The sequence below is a fragment of the Vidua macroura genome, chromosome 21, assembly GCF_024509145.1.
Source record: "Vidua macroura isolate BioBank_ID:100142 chromosome 21, ASM2450914v1, whole genome shotgun sequence".
NCBI lineage: Eukaryota > Metazoa > Chordata > Aves > Passeriformes > Viduidae > Vidua > Vidua macroura.
The window spans coordinates 8,312,567-8,318,780 of NC_071591.1; positions in this window are offsets into that span (position 1 = coordinate 8,312,567).

Genomic DNA, 6,214 nt, shown 5'->3' on the forward strand with positions numbered 1-6,214 from the left:
ACTGGCCCCAAATGACTTGTCTGACCCTACAGAGTTCATCTCCATCATGCTTCCCCCGTCCTCCTTTCCTGCCCGAGCACACTTCTGGGCAGGCCACAGCTCTGTCCTGTCAGCCATGCTGGTGTGTGAACATCAGTGCTAAGGAAAATTCCCTCTCCAGCCATCCAGGAGCTGCTCAGTCTTTTAAAGTCAGCCAGACACCTGCCACCTTCTGAAACCCCAGAGTTCAACCACCAGTGGGTCCTTATCACCTGACCCAGATGCCCAAAGAAACCAACATTTCTGACTCTGTTTTCTGACTCTGTTTGATACAGACCTTGGCACCCAATGCTTATTTAATAATGCTGCTTCAGAGACTTGCAGAAATATCCTATGGTTTAAAAACCAGTGTTTACCTAAACACTGGAGTATGGTGTCCATCACACACCTTAATTGCTTAGAAAGGCTGGTGTTACCAACCAAAAGAACTGGTAATAGGCACAAGAAAGGATGCTAAGAAATTGATTCAGGGAAGGCAGGAGCTTGCAGCACCCCTTGTAATTGTGGCTGGACACTGAGGGCTCCTCCAGAGCAGGCTCAGTCCCTGTGGTGTCCAAGGATGCACAGCTCCACACCAGGAGTCCCTGAGTGGCAGAACAGTCCAAGCTCAGATCCTGAACTCCTGCAAACACAGAGCATGCCAGGATGAGCTGCTGGCAAGCCCAGAAATGTGGGAATGAGCTTGTGAGCCCATCTGCAGGCATCCCAGCACGGACAGGGACATGTCCAGGTAATGGATGGCAGCCCAGCTGCCCCAGATGAGGGGGTTTCCTTTGTGCACCAGTCTCTGAGTTAATCCAGCAGCATCTGGCAGTGATGCTCTTGTTAAGGCTGCTATTTATAAAGCCTGATTGTTCCTTCAGGGACAGCTCTTGGCACAGGAGGCCTCAGGAGAGCTGCAGTGATCTGGTTAACAAAACATCCAGCAAGCTGGGAAATCAAGTCTGCTTTTGATTTATAACCCAGAAAACTAAAATTACGAGTTGCCAGGCTCGTTTTGGCACTCTCATAATTCAACTATAGTTCTGATTATTTTTAAAAAATAATAATTAAAAACCCGTGGAGTTTAATTACCATAATTATGGGAATACTCAGAGTGAATAGGACATGAAAATAATAAGGCAAACGTGTGCAGCTGCAACTTCACCAATTAACAAGGACGTTAAGTTTGTGAGACAAGTCTTAGAAGGGAAAAAACTTCTCCCCTGGCACCGTGGCAGCAGAAGGGACAAACCCACCTCGTGTCTAGGTTTTATGACAAACCTATTGCACCCTCTTGTGCCACAGCGTCAGAATTACTTTGGCTTGGCTGGAAATTAATTGCTCTGCAGCGCTTGACCTTCAAATCCACTCTCCTGGAGCAGAACTTGGGGAAAATGTGCGGTGGTGCAGCAGCAACACATTACAGGCTGTTAGTGACGAGCTGCTTTTCTGTGCAAGAGTGAATACTGCCGACTTCCAGGCTTTTGGGGATTCTCTGCATGTCTGTTTTGCACATGTCACCTCAGGATTTTGTTGGACAATGGCAAGTTGGAGCTGAGTCTGCAGTGCCCTGGAGCCAGGAGGGACATCCCTGTCCTGGGGACATCGGGGACAGCATCACTGCTCAGGCCTGGGAGGGATTGTCCTGCTCTGGGCTGGGGCCTCGAGTGCTGGGGCAGTTTTGGGCACCACAACATAAAAAAAGATCTAAAGCTGTGAGAGAGTGTCCAAAGGAGGGGCACGGGGATGGGGAAGGGTCTGGAGGGGCCCGTGAGGAGCAGCTGAGGGCACTGGGATTGCTCAGCTGGAGCAGGCTGAGGGCAGAGCTCCCCGGGGGCTGCAGCTCCTCCCGAGGGGCAGCTCCCATCTCTGCTCTGGGACAGGGACAGGAGCCAGGGAACGGCTGGGGCTGGGCCAGGGCAGCTCAGGCTGGAGAGCAGGAAAGGTTCTTCCCCCAGAGGGTGCTGGCACTGCCCAGGCTCCCCAGGGAATGGGCACGGCCCCGAGGCTGCCAGAGCTCCAGGAGCGTTTGGCCAGCGCTGCCAGGGATGCCCAGGGTGGGGTTGTTGGGGGGTCTGGGCAGGGACAGGGGCTGGGCTGGGTCATCCTTGGGGTCCTTCCAGCTCAGGGTGTTCAATGATATCAGAAACTTTGCAGAATCCCTTGGTAGATCCAGCATCCCACAAATGTGCCTGGCCAGACCTGAACTGGCCCTTTTCTGGGTTCTCTAGGAGAGGAAAGAGCTAAAAACCTACAAAGAGTATCCCAATAAAATATGAATATCTCATCCCCTGCTGAGGGAGGCCAAGGCAGAGGAATTTTTTTTTTTTTTTTTTTTTTTTTTTTTTTTTTTTGCCTCAGGTGCCACGTTCAGTGTTTGTGCTGCATTTTAAGGAGCAAGTTTGAATAAGAATAAGATGTACAGAAAACACTGCCAGAGTCAAGGCAGAACCATCAGGGACTGTCCTGCCTAGGAAAGATCAACGAGTTCCCCTCAGCCCTCAACAAGGCAAGAGGGAACAAAACCCATTTTTTCACTCTGGTCCTGGTTGATAGGACAAGGAATAACAAGGCTAATTTGATCCATGGGAGATTAAGGTGAAATATTAGGATGACAAGAAAATCTCCTCAATCAGTCTCTTCAGGTAGTCCCTCACTGCAAATTAAAAGCAGCTTAAGCAGGTATGTCAGGGATAGAACACATCCTCCGAGCAGCAGAGTGAATTACACGACTTCTCAAGGTCCTTTCCAGGCTCGCTGCTGCTGTGCTCAGCTCTGGAATTGTTCCTCTCTGATTAACACCGAGGTTTGTTTTTCAGGGGATCAGGCACGAGCTTGTCCAACAGCTAAATAACAAAGTGGTTCTCTGGCAGCCACGTCCCCAGCCCCAGCGCTGCCTCTCTCCTGCTGGGAGCGCCGGGCTAACGCGGATCTGCAGCTCCTGATCTCTGTGAAAACACAACATTTCTAAACATTTCACTGCCTCAACTGCGAATTTTAGCCTGAGCTAAAGCTGCTTCTGCTACAGCACAGGGAAAATATTTTAGGTACAGGGAAGTATCTAAATCCACAGATTAAATAGCAAGCAGGATCCTCAGCTGCTGCTGTCAGCACAGCATCAGAGCTTCCCTCAGAGCAGCTTTGGCCCCTTCCTTGCTGAGGATGAAATCTAAAGAAAATATACTGAATAACAAAGCTCAAAAAAAAAAAAAGGAAAACAGGAATTAAAAAATCACCACAATGCCCTGGTTTAACAGGGATAACCCTGCCCATATCTTTTCCTCATGAAGGCACGTGGCTGCAGCAGGAGTGGGGGATCTGCTTGGATGTGCCAAGTGCTGATAGGGAAGTTCCCAAAGCCTGGCTCAGGGGCTGTAGGACAGGCCTGGAACGATTGGAACTAAATTACACTGTGATCCATGAATCAAAGCGCTGGCAATTACCATTTCAAGGCAGGTGAAACAATAACAAATAATGAACAAAGAGATGTTTCAAGCCCTTGGTGATGCACTCCCTGTGCTTGCTGCTCACTGGACACATTTTACCCGGAGCCAAGGTGAGCCTGTGATAGCCCCAGTTAATCACAGCTGAGAAAATGAGGGTGTAATCTCCTGGACTGGAAAGCAGCATTTCAAACCTCCTCCAGCATGCACCCAATAAGGCTTTTATAGCCTCTGCTCAGATTTAAAATGGGAGAACAGAAAACAGGTATGAATTGGGCCAAATTGCACATTGGCTGAGAGGCAGCACAGCCTCTCAAACCCCTTGGCAGGGGTTAAAAACACTCCTAGGCAGCAGCAAACTATACACATCTCATTTTATGTGGGTTTTAGTACGCAAGATGAAGCTCTCTGCATTGAAGACATGACATTTTTGACAAGATTTATATAAAAAATCATATTACAGATTTAAATTACTGAATTGGTTTTTTTTTGTATTATTATTATTATTATTCCAGTTCCTCAAGCAAAGGTTTCGCCCCCACAAGGCAGATCTCTGCATGCTGGTGACAGGTTCCTCTAAACATCTCTTAGCAACTCCTGAGGAGTGGCCACAAACCACAGGTTGAAAACCAGAGGTTTCAGTTATTTCCTGGCCTGTTTTCCTTTGTCTCTCCATCAATCCAACCTCTGGCCACAGCCCATCTCCCACAAATCAGCCACCTTTAACATTCCAGCTTTCTCTTAGCAGCTCCAAAGAGCCACAGTTTGGAAGACAAAGAAGTGTTACCAACAGGCAGCACCATGGGATCCATGGGAGTCATTAAGGCTGGAAAAACCCTCCCAGATCAGAGTCCAGCCTTTGACTAGAAATCCCCATGCCCACAAAACCATATCCCAAAGTGCCACATCCACTCATTCTTTGAACCAGGGCTGGTGACTCCACCGCTTCCCCGGGCAGCCTCTTCCAAAGTTCAACCACTCTTTCAATGAGTATTTTCTTAATATGCAACCCAAACCTCCCTGGCACAACCTGAGGCCATTTCCCCTCATCCTATCACTGGTTCTCTGGGAAAAGGAGCCTTTCAGCATCAGCCAACCTTCAAACTAGGTTCTAAATTCAACACAAATGACAGAGCAGTGCCCAACTCCCTGGCAGATAGCATTCCTACCCTCAGACACAGAAAAGAACTGAAACACAGAAGGATGGAGGAAAAAATGAGCCTTACACCAAGCTGGGAAGAAGGTTCTATGATGTGAGTGGAGCTATTGAGGGCTTCCAGCTGCCAAAATTTGTCTCTGTTTTTACTTCCAGGAGCATTGCAAGGGTGCCTGCTTGCACCACTGAGCTACTGATGCTGCCTGACCCCACACAGCAACTCCTGTCGAGCAGTGCAGGGTCTTTGGCAGGGATGGAGATTCATCCAAACTCAGTTTTTATTGTTGGGCTGAACAGAAACAGCCCCAAGAGTGGGTTTTTGGCAGGGCAGGTACAGACACCCAGGGAGTGTTACCCAGTTCAGGTTGCTGTTAACACCTGCTAAATCCCCATCAACAGCACTGGAAGCCATGCAGATAAACTGGAAACAAAGCTGGGGCCCGTGCAGAGGAGCTGAAGGAATAGGAGTGCCTGCAGGAGAAGGGAGAGGGAAACCAGCCAAGCCTCAGGCTCTAGGGAACCCATGGCTGGACCATTTCTGGGCACACACCCTGCTCTTGTTCTCCTGGACCATTACATTCACACCCATGGAGAGCTCAGGCTGCTCTGGAGCTGGTGACAGTGACTGCCCCTGTGGCAGGGAGGGAAGGGGGGGTCAGGACCCTGACATGTCCCTCTGCAGCCCTCACCCAGCTCCTGGCCTTTGCTGCAGGCTAAGCTCAGCAAGTTGCATTTGCAGCCCCAGTTCTGCACTGGCAGTGTAATTCCTGCTCCAAATGCCACTTTCTCCTCCATTCCTTGAGCACAGTGGGAGGAAAATGGGGAAAAAGGAGGAGCAGAGAGAAAGGGAGGCTGATTCTCACCACAGCTGCAAGCTCCAGCTCTAAACTGCTAACCCCTCTGCTCCTTGGAAAGCTGACTTCCAAATCCCTAGGTGTTTCATTATCTCTTCCACTCTCCCTCCCAGAGTTTCTCTCAGGTAATTGTTCCCACCATAGCATCTGCTTCAATTTGAGCCTGCTTCCTCCCTCACTCCAAGGTTTTTCAGCACGAGTGAGGTGATGGCTTTGCCTCAGCTCCCTCATTCCCTGCATAAGCAGTAAAAGGCCTGAGAAGCAAATAAACGAGTTTGTGCCGGGACAAATCTCCTGCCCAGGTAAGAGAGGGGATCACCAGCCCTAGGAGAAGCAATAACAGGTAACAGGCTAAGCACAGGATCAGAAATTACCTTCTACCAGCCAGACAACCTGAGCAGACACTCATGGACCTGGCCTTTAGACCCATCCTGCTCTCACACACAGATTCCTCCAGCTCCAGGAGGAACAAAGGAATTGCCATTCCCACATCACTGCTGATAAAGTGCTGCTTTGCAGACAAGTCACCATTCCTGCTACGAGCAGCAGTCAAAAGATGCTGCAAAAACTTGCACCTTCAGTGCTGGTTAGGTCATCATTACCCTCACAAGAGAAGTGAGGAATCATGAGCTCATCCTTTGGCAGGAAGGGATTGACTGTAGTGTGCAATATTCAGAGTAATTTGTGTAATTTAATGCAGAGGTGAAGTGCTCAGCCAGGGTAAATCAGAGCAATGTCAA